The following is a 15,258-nucleotide window of genomic DNA, read 5'->3' on the forward strand; positions in this document are numbered from 1 at the left end:
AATAAGTAAAAGCTTTTGTTTTAACAACCTTAACCGAATAAGCAGCTCTTATTTGTGAACCATGAACAGGGGATTGTCACATGAAAAGGTGTTTGACAACTGCACCAAGACATCTAAATAAAATTGTTCATATTTCTCAGCTGTGTATCTGGACGTTAAAGGTACAGAGAAGCCTTACCTGATAATCCTATTGGATTAATCTGTTTCTTTTGATTTTAGTTAGTTGCTTGCAGTATACCAAATTTTTCTTTGTTTAAAAGATAATCCTTTAAAAGGTAATCCTTCACTCGCGAGTCTTGTTCCCATGGAGCATACCTTCTCTCCAGTGCTTACTCCCAGCTGGAAATGTGAAAAAAAAATAACATCAATGCAAATGTTCAAATTCCAATCAGGTTCCCAGAGCACTGTGGCTCCTAACAGGATTTGGTTATTGACTTTCAGTGGTATTTATTCAGCTGGACTGTACTTGAGAAGTTGATGTCCTTTCAGCGTGGCAGTCAGTGGTGTGGCTCTCCCTCTGTGGCAGAGGGGACTTTTCCTGTGTTTTATGGATCTTTTTTCTGCCTTCCCCACTGCTGCTCCACAGAGGACAGCCACACAGTTGGAAGGCTGATTTTGTCACCAGTCTGACCCGTGTTTCATTTGTTGACTGTGGGAAGTGAAGGATGCTTGCTCAAAGAAGATAAATCACTTGTGAATCTGAAATAATTTTACTAAGGGAATGGGCAAGCAAGCAGCATCCCACAGATGAGTGGTACACTTGAATGTGGTGCCACATTGGTCCCTGCTGCCAAGCATGCCGGCTCTGGGAAAGTTTTTTTGTGGGTTCCACTTCCCCGTGACATCCAGTGTGGACTCTGGAGGGCTCAGGAATTCAAGAAGATTGCAGCAACGAGCAGTCATGCTGTTTCTTGGCCACAGGTTTATCTCAGTCCACATTCACGTTTAAAATTATGTGCAACTAAGCAGCTCTCATGGATTTTTTTTTTTTAGCAGCGGTCCCTGCTGCTAGCCAAAAAAAAGGGTTTAAGTTTTGTGATCAAGTTGATTTATTGACAATATACAAAATTCTAATGACTGGGTCTGGTACTGGGGAGAAAAAATAAAAGGAGATGAATAAGCAGCGAAAATGCCTCAGCCCCCTTTCCCGCCTCGGGGCCTCCCCTCAGGGCAGGTGGCGCACCGCTCACTGAGGTGATGGCGGCGGCACAGACGGTCGAGGTCAGGGCGCTGTTGCTCCTTTCTTCCCAGACTCACCTTTGTCCTCACGCCCTGGCATCATTTTTGGCTTTTGCCACCTTTTCTGAAATAAGTTTCCACAGCAGTGCCAGAAACTCCTCCGGTGGGGTGAATTTGGGTGCGCAGTGGGTCCATGTAGTCTGTTGGGGAAGCGACCGCAGCTGGCCAGCAGCCCTGGCCCCCTGACAGAGGAGGTGTCCCTGCATCACCCTGCTTCCAGAAACCTGCAAATCATGCCCAGTGCAATCCCAGATCCTGTGGAGGATAACACTATGTCCTGTTGGATGCTGATGGAGGTAAAATACCCAAATTGTCTGCATTATTTATGGTTTGGAGTTGGATGGTTACTGTTGCACTCTGGAGGGGCTGCAAGCCACCCTTAAGTAGGGTAGCCACCTCATCCTCTGTTCTTGTCACTGTAAATTGGGCTCAGTTAGGTTTTCCAAGTCTTTTCAGGAAAAAAATCCTGATAATTTCACTGTCAAAGTACTCCTGACTTTGGCTATGCCCCTTCAGATGAGGGAAAGGTAAGCATGGTCCTTAGGCTGGGGGTCATCCAGGGGAGCAGCAAATGGCAACCCGCAGCCATTACAGGCAGGTGAAGCCTGGGCCCCCACTGCTACAGCCTTGTGGAGAAAAAACTTGCTGTTGGCAATGTTCACTTCTCTGCATAAGGTTTCCTTTCCTTCTCAGTTGAAAGGTTTTGGTTTTAAAGTTCTAGATATGTTTTTTTTTTTTTACCTTTTCCAGAATTAAGTGGTAACAGTAGTCTGTGTGCAATACAGCTAGTGAATTATTAAAACTTTATTATATATGTAAACACCAACATCTTCTTTTGATTGAGGATACTGAATATTTATGATAATGTATAATACAAGTATAGTTTCTCCATTAATGGGATTCAGATCTCTTCAGTAACGCCTGTTAATTAAATCTCTCTGTCACTGCTGGGGGTATGAATACATATCTTAGTTTTACAGAAAATGAAAACCAGAAATTTCAGCTTGCTCAAGTTCATGCAAAAATGTTTTGTGATTTTGAGCTGCTTTTGAGCTGTTCTGTGTATGAAATCTTTCCAGAATTGGACACAAAATAGTTGGAAATAATTGTTTGAAAACCCCGATCTAAAATTTACAAATTACTCAATACACGCGTTTCAAACAGCTTCTGGAGGAGAGCTTCTGAGGAACTCGGTGGGCAATGTTGTTGGTAAACACAGTGCACTTTGTTGTAAGTCCAGGTGCTGGTGGTTTGGGGCAGCTGCTCCTCATTCCTGTGTCACCTTGGAGTCACATCAGGGCATCAGCATACTTTGATTTCACAGAGCTGAAGTAATGATTTGTTCTTGCATTCCCAATTTGAATGATGTCTTTTTCATTTTTATGGATATTCGGAATGAAGAGATAAAAGTACAAAAGATACCAGAAACAATTTTTCACAGAACTGTTTAATCATAAAATCAAGAAACTCACAATAGAGTCGTGGAAGAATTTTTAGTTAATATACATGTCAAAGTTGTTTTTTTTTTTCTGCTTTTCACATAACTCTGAAGTTTCCTGGATTTTATTATGAGTTTGGTGGGTAAGTCTTTTTTCTTTTTCTTTCTTTACTGTTTTTAATAATTGATTTTTAATTAGGAGGCATATTTCACTGTCAGGACTAGATTTATCACACATTCAGCATTTCACTGCCCCTATTAACTTGCACAGAGCATTATGACTTATTTGTGCATCATGTATTATTTGTCCCATTATGTTAAACTGTGCAAAGGTGAAAATTACTAAGAAAATTACCTGTATTAGGAGAAAGGGGAGGGAAAAAAAGCATTTGATACGCTGAGAGACGGGGATGCTTTTTTAAAATGCATTTTGAAGTTTTGGCTGTTCAGAAATCAAAACGCCCTTTTTTTGCATGGCAATTATTTCTTTACAGTCAGGTCTGGAGCTTTGTCAAGGAATGAAAGTATGTTATTTCATGTAGTGTGTTAAAGCAAAGTGAGCACGAGATGAAATCTCCCCTCCCCCTTGCTGTTTTGGATAGTCTGAGGTTTGGGGTTTTGTGCCCCCTTCCCAATTACCTCATTTTCAGTTATTTTCCTTGGGGTTCATTTTTCCTTTATTTCATTTTCTGACTGTAATCAAGTTCTTGTTGCATGCTAATTTCTGGATTGGCTTCCTTTCTTTGAGCTTAAATTGAGGGTATATATAAAACAGCAAGCTAGGGAATTTTTTTTCCTTATAAGATTTTGTTGCCTATATTCGAGTTGGGGAAGGAAACATCCCAGTTTAATTTGTCCTATGATGAATGTAATTTTTGTCAGCTCTGTACTTTAAAATGGTAATTTTGTCTTTAAAAACTGAGACGAGACGGGTTATATTTGCAGTCTTTTGGAAGCATTGTTTGGACACAGTTTAAGCTGGTTGCCCCGAAAGGTCTGTCTGCTTTTTTTGTCTCTTTGTTTGTTGGCCCATGTAATGATGTCTTTTCTGGGACTTTTTCTGGCGTGGAAAAAATTAATTCCAGTATAGCCGTAAGCATGTTAGCATATCTTAAATGTGGACCAGACCTACCTCTCCTGTCTGCCAAGATAGGGTTTGTAGGCACATCATTTTAAGCAACTGTTATGGCTTGGGGAACTTGCATGAGCTTGGTTCATGAACTTAGTATGGAATTGGGATTCTCTGTACAGGATCAGGTGGACTCTGCTTTGGAAGTGGGATTTGCTTGCCACCTCTGTTTGCCTTTACCTCCACTTCAGATTATAACAGTGGCAGCCCAAAAAATCTGTTTTCTCTTGCTGGAAAGAATCACAGAATCACAGAATTTCTAGGTCGGAAGAGACCTCAAGATCATCGAGTCCAACCTCTGACCTAACACTAACAGTCCCCACTAAACCATACCCCTGAGCTCTACATCTAAACGTCTTTTAAAGACCTCCAGGGATGGTGACTCCACCACTTCCCTGGGCAGCCTGTTCCAGTGCCTCACAACCCTTTCGGTAAAGAAGTTCTTCCTAACATCTAACCTAAAACTCCCCTGGTGCAACTTAAGCCCATTCCCCCTCGTCCTGTCACCAGGCACGTTGGAGAACAGGCCAACCCCCACCTCTCTACAGCCTCCTTTAAGGTACCTGTAGAGAGCGATAAGGTCGCCCCTGAGCCTCCTCTTCTCCAGGCTGAACAAGCCCAGCTCCCTCAGCCGCTCCTCGTAGGACTTGTTCTCCAGGCCCCTCACCAGCTTCGTCGCCCTTCTTTGGACCCGCTCAAGCACCTCGATGTCCTTCTTGTAGCGAGGGGCCCAAAACTGAACACAGTACTCGAGGTGCGGCCTCACCAGAGCCGAGTACAGGGGGACGATCACCTCCCTAGCCCTGCTGGTCACACTGTTTCTGATACAAGCCAGGATGCCGTTGGCCTTCTTGGCCACCTGAGCACACTGCTGGCTCATATTCAGCTGACTGTCCACCATCACTCCCAGGTCCTTCTCTGCCTGGCAGCTCTCCAACCACTCATCTCCCAGCCTGTAGCTCTGCTTGGGGTTATTGCGCCCCAGGTGCAGGACCCGGCACTTGGCCTTGTTGAACTTCATGCAGTTGACCTCAGCCCATCGGTGCAGCCTATCCAGATTCTCCTGCAGAGCTTTCCTACCCTCGAGCAGATCGACACACGCACCTAGCTTGGTGTCATCTGCAAACTTACTGAGGGTGCACTCAATGCCCTCGTCCAGATCATCGATGAAGATATTAAAGAGGACCGGCCCCAGCACCTAGCCCTGGGGGACGCCACTAGTGACTGGCCTCCAACTGGACTTGGCTTCATTCACCACGACTCTTTGGGCCCGGCTATCCAGCCAGTTTCTAACCCAACGAAGCGTGCGCCAGTCCAAGTCAAGAGCAGCCAGTTTCTTGAGGAGAATGCTGTGGGAGACGGTGTCAAAAGCCTTGCTGAAGTCAAGGTAGACCACATCCACAGCCTTTCCCTCATCCACCCAGCGCGTCACTTTGTCATAGAAGGAGATCAGGTTCGTCAAGCAGGATCTGCCTTCCATAAACCCATACTGACTGGGCCTGATCGCCTGCTTGTCCTGCAAGTGCCGCATGATGACTCTCAAGAGGATCTGCTCCATGAGCTTCCCTGGTACTGAGGTCAAACTGACAGGCCTGTAGTTTCCTGGGTCAGCCCTCCGGCCCTTCTTGTAGATGGGCGTCACGTTTGCTAGCCGCCAGTCAGCTGGGACCTCCCCCGATAGCCAGGACTGCTGATAAATGATGGATAGGGGCTTGGCCAGCTCCTCGGCCAGTTCTCTCAGTACCCTTGGGTGGATCCCATCTGGCCCCATCGCCTTGTGCACATCCAAGTGCCGTAGCAGGTCACCAACCAGTTCTTCGTGGATAGTGAGGGCCACATCCTGCTCCCCGTCCCCTTCCACCAGCTCAGGGTACTGGGTATCCAGAGAACAACCGGTATTGCTGCTAAAGACTGAGGTGAAGAAGGCGTTAAGCACCTCCACCTTTTTCTTATCTCTTGTAACTAAGTTTCCCCCCGCATCCAGTAAAGGATGGAGATTCTCCTTAGTCCTCCTTTTTGTGTTGATGTATTTATAAAAATGTTTTTTGTTATCTTTAACGGCAGTAGCCAGATTGAGCTCCAGATGAGCTTTGGCCTTCCTAATTTTGTCCCTGCACAGCCTCACAACATCCTTATAGTCCTCCCTAGTGGCCCGCCCACTTTTCCAAAGATTATAAACCCTCTTTTTTCTCCTAAGATCAAGCCACAATTCTCTGTTGAGCCAGGCTGGTCTTCTTCCCCGCCAGCTCATCTTTGGGTACGTGGGGACAGACCGTTCCTGCGCCATTAAGATTTCCCTCTTGAAGAGTGCCCAGCCTTCCTGGACCCCTCTGCCCTTCAAAAGAAATTACCCAGGCTGATTTCTATTCTGCAAGATGGGTTTATCAGGAGGGAAAAGAGCTGTTCTGTGTCCTTTTGCTGAGCCTGAGCCCAAAATCAGACCAAGGAGGAATTGGACTTTGTGCAAGGCTCAGAATACGACTTCAAAATGTGAGCAGCTATGGCAGGAATTTAATGAAATGTTCTTCCTCATCTGAACAGAGATGGAACACAAAGGGAGGAGCAATATTGACACATTTTTTCAAATTTGTTGTTGTTTTCTCAGCAAGTTGGTTTCTAGGCAGATGGCTGTCAGTATTTTTAGGGCTCGTTTGGGGCTTGGGGCTGAGCTAAGTGGCACAGGTGTCAGGGGAGCTGTAGGTGCCTGTATACGAGCATCCAGTGCCTGCGTATCTCCAAAATACAGGCATGAGTCATGCCGATGTGACACGGGGTTGGGTGGGCATCTGCACCTTTCCAGAGTGATGGCTGAGGCCCAGATGGGGCACTTGGTTTGGGGCAGCTGTAGTCCTCTAGGTACCAGGGTTTGAGCATCTGGATCGTACGGTTTGGGTCCAAATTGGTGGTGGAGTTTGTCTTCAAACGTGGGAATATCAGGTGTGTAGCACAACCGTCCTGGCTGCTGCTACTGCTGTGCAAAAGAAGATGACTGCTGATAGTGATGTTTGCCAGCCACCCTGTCTATTAGTCAATTAATTGCAGGCTAATGAGTTCAAAATGCCAGTGTCAATAGTCAATAGTCAAATCCAGTCAATAGTGGCAGAAAAGAGCAGCTGACATAGGTACATTTTTTTTAACATCCCTCTTCTTGGACAAGGATAAAGTTTTCATTCTCAGAGCCGTGACTTAGGTACAGTACTAATAATTTACAGCCATCTTCTGATGGTTAAATTTCTGAAGAAAAAAAAAGAGATTTTTCACTGTCTGAATAGTAACTTGACATCAACTTACGTGGCAAATAAATATTCATGAACTTGAGAAGTTAAAGTTGTTCCAAGGAAAATGGGAGGCAGGGATGAGACAACTTGCAAAGCACCCCATAATAATACAGAAAGAGAATACTTTAAATAGACTAGCCCTATGCTAGGACATTCAAAATGTAGAACAGGAAAAAGACAAGCCTGTTCCATCCTGAACCAGGATGAGATCTCTCTGTTTTGGATTTCACAGGGCTTGGGCTTGATATTTACATAATTCAAATGCAAGTGAAGCAAGGGTTTAAATCCAAAGTTCATATTTGTGTATGATGTGCGCATAACGTGAACGTATCCCTCAAGAGGAGAAGAACGAGTTTGAGAAAAGAGCACTGACAGAATTCTTTAATCAAGAAAATAAGCATTATTATTTTGTATTTTTTTGTGTCAGTCTGGCATTTTCTTGTATCATGTCAAATACATTTGTCAGATTGGGGTGTGCTTGCAACAAATGGCTTCACGGAACAAATGTGCAGCGTTTTGGATTTCAGCTAGCTTCAAAAGCTTTTAGTTGCTTTGTATGCTGTGTCGTCATATCTTAGGTATTTAGATAATAGCTATAAAGGTACAAAGATTTTCCTAGCAAATAATGATCATGTAGAAGAGCTGATAATTTAAGGCAAATGGCCATTTGCCTTTGTTCCTAATTAATCCCTTTCTGCTAGAAGATTGCTGCTGCAGTTCTGTGGGGTTGTTGAAGTGTTTTATCTCTTTTTACTATTTGCATGCTGTTCTTTTTCATCTCTGTAAATAGAGTGGGTTTGAGAGGACTGTATCCACAAGTTCCCCCACTGTGACAGTACATCAGCCAATTAAAATTTTAATACTTATGCATTAATGTGTTTCTTTCTATACAGTTGTAATACTATTTCCATCGATAGCCTGGTAGCTCAGGGTAGAGTGTAACCCTTTCAAGGTCTCTGTTTCAGACCAAAATCTTGTTATTATTTATGAGCTTTTTGTTGGATCAGATCAAAGCAAATAGATTTCTCTATAACTTAACCTTTTTTATAGAATTTATTCAAACTTCTTGTGTGAGCTAGGCCTTTTGTTACAGGTCAGTTATTCCCAAGACACTTCCATCTGTGTATGTATGGAAGCTTTTTGCCCTCTCTTACTGCAGCGGGTACTTGTGTGTGAGTTTTAGTTCAGTTTTAATTAAAACTAGTGACTTCTCATTTTGTATTGCATCTAGAGATGTAGTGAGGATAACTATATAAATAAATAAGCACAGTTTATTTCAAAACACCCTTAAATATAATCACAGCTTGTTGAGTTAAAATATGTACTCTACTTTAGAACTTAGTTGTTTGGTTTAAATATCTATTCTCTTTTTTGGCTAGATACAGTGCTAATTTCCTTTCACCAGTCACTTTATACATGCTTCTAGTTACGGGTAATAGTCATAAACAGGAAGTCTCTGGATTGATTATAAGTATTTCTTAGTTGTATGTTGCTTAATTGTATCCTGTAAATTACACTTTCCCAGCAGTTACTTAAAAAGAAAAATTATGCTTTGCTATTTACAGGAACTGATGCAGGTATACGATCAGGTGTTAAGTTTCAGGCGTGCACATATACTTGCTGCTCCATATCAGTGACTTTCCCTAATGATGACTTTTTAAAAATACACATTCAGCATGTCTTCCTTTGAGGCGATGCTCCTGTTCTGGTCAGTGGAATAGGAGCATGCCTATGTTGCTCTCAGGAGAATAATTTGAAATGTAGCACGTCCAGATCACACTTACTTCTGCCCTCAGCTTTATAGTATTGCTTCTGTGTTGACCTGATTAGGCACCAGAAGGTAAGGTTGTATTATTCACTCGGCAGTTGCTGAATGTTGTGTCCACAATACTCTGAGTTCCTGCTGGACTCTGAAATGTTTTTCTTACTCAGGAGGACTTGGATTTCCCATAGACTATCTCATTGACTCTCTTTGTTTAGTTTTATTTTGTTTGGAGGTAATTACATTCTTATCTACCTGCCACTAAATAATGAACATACAGTTTCCTGTGTATAAATGTTTTGCTTACAGCTTTTGTATATGCATACTTGTATATATATATGTGACTGTATACATTTGTGAATGAATCCTGCAGTCTTTTCAGAAAGTTAGACTTCACGTGTGTGCGCAAGTATGTGCATAGATAAATAAATAAAACCATGGCATTAATTTTGTTAGACCAGAAAAGACCTTTATTTCATGTTCATTGAAAATTTAAGGTGCTCTTGATAAAAATCCAAGCTAAAAAGCAAGTGGTTATGTAAGAAATGCGTTTTTTTATTTTTTCCATTTTGTTTCATACTATGGGACAGAGCTGCAAATCAGGATCAGACACCACAAAGATCCCCTAATCCATAGATATCACGCAATGTGTAAGGCAACTCACAGTGTGTTTGTTATGTGAATTGTATGTATGCATGAACAATGTTAAACACTTCTTTCTATGTAGACAAATACACGTCATATATATGTCCTCTATGCAGAAAAAAAAAATAAAATCTTTCTTAATTTAACAAGGTGCACTTAAACATCTTAGGATACTTTTGTTGAGACTCTCACCCTGCAGTTGAAGGTGAAGAGTATAGCTCCTTGGGTGAAAAAGGAGAAAATGGGAGTGCAGGAAGCAACACACATGGCTGTGTGTTACAATGAATACACAGTAAGTCAGGCATTTATCATTACATATATGTGCCAGTCTACAGACGACAGTTTTTAAAATTAAGCATTTGGTTGGTTTCCTTAAAGAAAAATCTGTAAATTGGGACACCTGTCAAGGTTACTCAGTTTCAAGCCTAACAATCTCGACTATGTTCCTTTTGCTGAGGTAAGAATAAGTGAGCTCTGCAGAGCTCACAGCAGTTTTGTTAGGCTCACGTAGCAGTGGTGGTGTTTGGAAATCTGTTTTTCAGATTTGGTGTCTAACAGTTCTTCTCCTGGTCCCGTGACAGATGCATTATTCAGTGGGAGGAAAATGCAAAGTGCAATTTAAAACATGTTAAAAACAATTAATTAATTAATTAATTAATTTGTATGGCCAATCTTAAGGCAAATAGAACAAATAAAAGAGGGGAGTGGTGGAAGTACTTGAGTCATGGAAAAAGAGGCATTTTTGAATATTGGACATTTGCTGAAGTTTACACATCGGAATGGGGAAAACAGCCTAAATACAAACCAGAGACCTTCATCAAGTGGAGAGTTCCTTAACAGTATCTCTAAGCCCCAAGCTCTTTCTACATCAAATGTATGTAAATGATACAGGTGTGAGCAGCAAGGCATGGCAAAATAGCAACAGCCATTTGTTGATCCTATCTGGTTACCTAGCTTGCAATGTATGCTTGTCCAGTAAAATGAAAATATGGGAGGATGGGAGAAGATAGCCCTAAGCGTCTCCACTGTGTACTTGGGCATAAAAACTTGCATCCCCAAAACTCAGAGACAATGGACTCTGAGAAATGAAGGTTGTTGTTAGCACCTCAGCTTCCAGAATTGAAAGAATGTACAAACTGAAAGAATGTACAACAATTTTTTGTTTGTTTGTTTCTAATGAAAACAGTTACTTCTTTGTCATTGCATTTTCAAGAAAAATCTCAAATAAAATCACAGATTAAGCCAGAGGCAAACAAAAATTAAATGTCAAAATTACTGAAATTAAAGAAAGAGTTTAAAACCTTCTTCTTGCTACATAAGAGGAAGGATTATGAAACCAGGTTTATGCTCGCTTTCTATTTCAAATTTGCTGCTCTTTCCACAGAGCTTTGCTTCTCATTTATGAGCTGCTCTGTGCTGATCACGTTTTTCCAAAGTTCCTTTGTTCTGTGCAAGACACTTACAGATTATAACATGCGGCTTTTCAAAAGCCAAGAAAATCTCCAGCAGAGCATCTGGCAAGATGGTTGAGTCTTGGAAAGATTTGTCTTTCGTAGTTGTCTGCGTGCCTGTCCATGCAGCTCTCTTCCTTCCAGTTTTGAGAACACTCTATTAAAACTCTTATTAAACAGACAATATTAGCAGGAGTCTTTTTTTTTAGCATTAAAAAAAAAAATGCAGTGATTGCTAATGAGGGATTAAAACTCATATATATGTGAAACTTGTCTTTAAAAACCTGCAAGTCCAAGTCTGTCTTTACAGTTCCTATCTTTCCTTACTGATAAAATTGGATGGTATTGCAATTTCTAGTTGCTGATTTTCATTCTTATGCCATACAGCAAGCTCCAAAGTAGAGTGCTCCTATGATTTAAGAACCGAGTAAAAATGACCTCCCCTTTCCCCAGGCTTCAAGTTTTGCCTGAAACGCTTTGTAGATTCAATTTAGACCTTATTTTTAAAATCAATAGAAGTGTGGGAACAGTAAACTGAGGTGTGAAATAACCAGAGACAGACACCACTGAAAATGGCTTAGCTATGACAGAAAACACATGATGAACCTCATCCATATGAGCATTATTGTAGCAGAATCTAAATGCTCCGCAAACCTTTGGTACATTTATCCTAATTGCTCTGTAAACAGAGATGTAATGTTTTCTCCATTTTACAGTTCAGAAAATGAGACAAGAAAACCGTATGTTTTGCAAAAGGTCCAAATAGAAAAGGGCAAAAATCAGATCTCTGAAGGCACAGCATAACTCACTGGGGTTTCATAATGTCTATATGAGTTTTGCAAATTGGAATTTTAATTCCTGTTTGGAAGGAAGAGGAATTGTAATTTTAGTACCAGTTTCACGGGATGATATTTGGAAAAAGAGGAAACGTACTCTACTGAGAGCAACTTTCTGATAATTAGACCTTAATCGGTTATACAGCAAATTCCCTAGAGGAATGGCAGAAGGACCACCAAATGGAAAGAAGATACTGCTACATAACCACTTCTGCACTGATGAAGATAAAATTTGGGTATGGTGAAAGTGCAGTTTACTCAAAACTACCACCATTAATAATTCTAAAGAAATAGCAATACACTGTTCTTATTCGAGGCTTTTCTATATTAAGTTAGAGAAAGCCTGCTTATTTTTATTTTGAAATTTTGCAGTATTAATAACAAAGCATTTCAAAATCATTCTGATGACAGAAAATAGCCTACTGGATTAAGAAATTGTATTATTTTCTTATCTACTGAATCTGGCCTCTTCCAACAGTAGAAGAGCATCAATGGTTCATCCATTGAAATGCTAGCTTATTTATGAGTAAAAAAGTTTATTTTTTATTTTACCTTCTTTACAAATTTATTTTATTGACATTTCTTTCCTTGTCCTTATGCAAATGCCTTGTAATCTGTAGGGTTTATAATTCACGATTCTTCTAAAACCAATTTATGTTTTTAAAATTCAAAATCCTTTTTTGCCATTTGGACTGACAGAGCTGCAGTGTTGTAGTTTTGGCTACATATACAGTAGCAAAGAACAAAATATTTTTTGTCACACTTCTACTGTTACAGTTCAGTCTGTTCCTTTTACATTATCAGCTTGTTTCTCTAGGCTTTACAGAGGCATCTGGTTTAATTTTTATCAGGCAGGGCTACAATTTAGCAAATGCACGTAAGCTTCACAAATCATTCACAAATGTGAATGATTAAAACAATTATGTCTTGGCTGAGTGATCTATGGGTGTATTATATGCACAGAATCTTAAAAAGAATGTTATTAAGGTAAAAAACCAAGCACTTAAAGTTAGAAAGTGTCACTATTAAAGATGCCTGCAGGCTTGCTGTCTCTCTGCATATTTGTGTTTATGATATTGCCTCTAACAATACAAATGCATGGATTATGTACAGCTGGAATCTCATTGCAGTCATCAACTTTATTCAGTTTTGTAATCCCATGTTTTACTTTTGGGATACTTGAACCCTGGTCTGCAAACCAGTTCTTGCAATGGTACTTATTAGTTTGGCACATGGTTTCATAAGCAAATGAAAGATTTCATAGGTAACTTACTTGTCTTCCACAAACCCACAGTGCTATCTTTACCAAAGAAAAGAAAGAGATGAAGGTCAGTATTTTAGGCCAAAGCTATAAAACCAGGGTCTCATTTCTGTAAAGAAATGCAAGTCCTTAGATTTCAAAAAGTAGGTCTGTTAAATTCGAAGCAATTCTGCAAATTGGAACTTAGATAGCAACTCGGCATGTAATGAAACATAAAAAAAAAAATCAGACTCAACAGCCACCTCAAGATTCCCACCTTCTTCTCTACTACTTGTTCCCACTCCTACTACCTGCAATTTACAGTTTATTGCTCCCTCAGTCACTTCCATTCAAAAGTCTAGTGGCCTAAATTTGCATGATAAAAGGCATTGGTTTTAGGGAGTTTTTATTTTATTTTAATTATTTATTTAGACCATTTCAGGCCTGTCTTAAAAAGGTTTGCTTTGACAAGAGCAAGGAGCTGATTGAGAGGGAAGCGATGGGTATGGAAACAAGCGCAAAGGGGACAGATGAGTGATAACTTCCTCTGCTGCTGGGTAAACTGAAATGTGAGGCCCTATTCTCAGATGTCTGAGGTGCGGGACTGAGTGTCCCATTTCTAACTTTTTACCTTATGATTCCCTTCTAAAATTTTTTTCTCCTTATCTCGGCAGTCACAGTTTCTCTCTGTCCGGTTTCTGTACTGGGAAATGGCTTGGTTTTGTTCCCAAGCTAACTTCCCAGGTTCTCTCTTCCTTTTTGAATTCCCGTGTCTGTGCCCTTTCCTTGCCAGCTCCAGATAAACTGTTACGCCATGTCCTAACCACACCTTTGGTCACCAGTCCTTCTCATCTGGAGTCCTACCATCCATCCGTGACAGCAGGTAGCACCCCTTCTCCCTCCTCTCACCAGTTTGTACTGGGATGAAGGGAGCAGAGTTGTTAACAGGCAGTAACTCGTTGAGCCAAATGAATTCATTTCTTGAACAAATGCAAGAGAACTGCCAACTTCACAGTTGCTCCAAGTGAAGAAAAAAAATATGGAATCCTAAATTTACAGTTGTCATCTTTGTTTATCTTTTAATCCCAATTCTGGTTTAAAATGGTTAGCCGTACTGTGGTGGTCTCCCCTCTCTGATGTTGCATTGCTCTTAGGAATGAAGGCAGTATTGTCAGTGTAAAGGGATAAAACTCCTGGTGTTGCTACCTTCTTTGTATTTCTTCACCCTTGATGATTTGGCAGTAATTTCTCCACGGGGATTATTTGTCCAAGGGTGGGACCTCTGTTCAGTCCAGATATAACCCAGCTGTGGTGGAATCTAGCCTCTCCTCTGGGCTTACAAGCAATTAGCGCTTCAGCCAGGACTGCCTGCCCTCCCAGCAAACAAAAGCTTCGGTAGAAAACTTCTCCCTCGGAAGTGACAGCTGGACAAAGAATTGGCAGAGTTATCAGACAATTATTTCGAGTCATTTTTCACAGAAAAGTGAAGTAGTGTGACCTCACTGTGGACCTGTTATAAGTTTGCATGTATGTGACTAGTGGAATGGGTGTCCAAAAAATGGGTGTTCTTAATAACACCAGGTACAGATATCAGTCATGTGTGAGTTTTGAAGGAAATTTGCTCTGATGACAGGTCAGTTTTTCATCAGGAGTTGGAAAATTGCTAATGTGATTATTCAAATGGAATGATATCTGAAAATAGGGTATACTAAGCAAATAGTGTACAGTTCATATGCGATATTATTATATTCTTCTCCCTTGAGAGTCGATTCAGCAGAAGCAGTTATTTTTAAACATAAAGAATGTGGATGTTTAGAGGAATTTGTTTCATTATAAAGGAAAAAAGTATCAATGCACATCAAATATTAAATATGATTCTCTCTATTTCAAAATTAATTCCCAAATTTGAGGCTATGAAACTTTAACAGTTGTGGGAGAGGTCTCTGAAGACCTTTCATTATGTCTCATTATTGCAGCATATGTGAGGCCATAGTACCCTTGGTTGCCATAGTTCCTTACTTAATCAAAAAAAAAAATGTTTCATGGCTGCACAGCTGGGTAACCTTATGCATCTACCGTTTTTTTAAGAAACATTCATATGTTCCATACTATTTTAACGTGAAATTTGCTTCAAAAATTCATAAACCGGACTACTTTTTATTTTGACTACATGATGAAGTTAAAGGTCAGGCCACAGTTACAATTTTGCTTAGCTCTTCTCTGGGTATGCATAATGAAGG

The 15,258-nt window shown here is 40.7% G+C and overlaps 1 protein-coding gene across 3 annotated transcripts in view; it reads left to right on the forward strand.

Moving 5' to 3' along the window:
* MACROD2 (mono-ADP ribosylhydrolase 2) overlaps positions 1-15,258 on the forward strand; it is an 854,218-nt gene that overhangs the window by 178,320 nt on the left and 660,640 nt on the right. The gene's annotated exons all lie outside the window — the stretch shown is intronic.

Source organism: Anas acuta, chromosome 3, assembly GCF_963932015.1.
Source record: "Anas acuta chromosome 3, bAnaAcu1.1, whole genome shotgun sequence".
NCBI classification, from domain to species: Eukaryota; Metazoa; Chordata; class Aves; order Anseriformes; family Anatidae; genus Anas; species Anas acuta.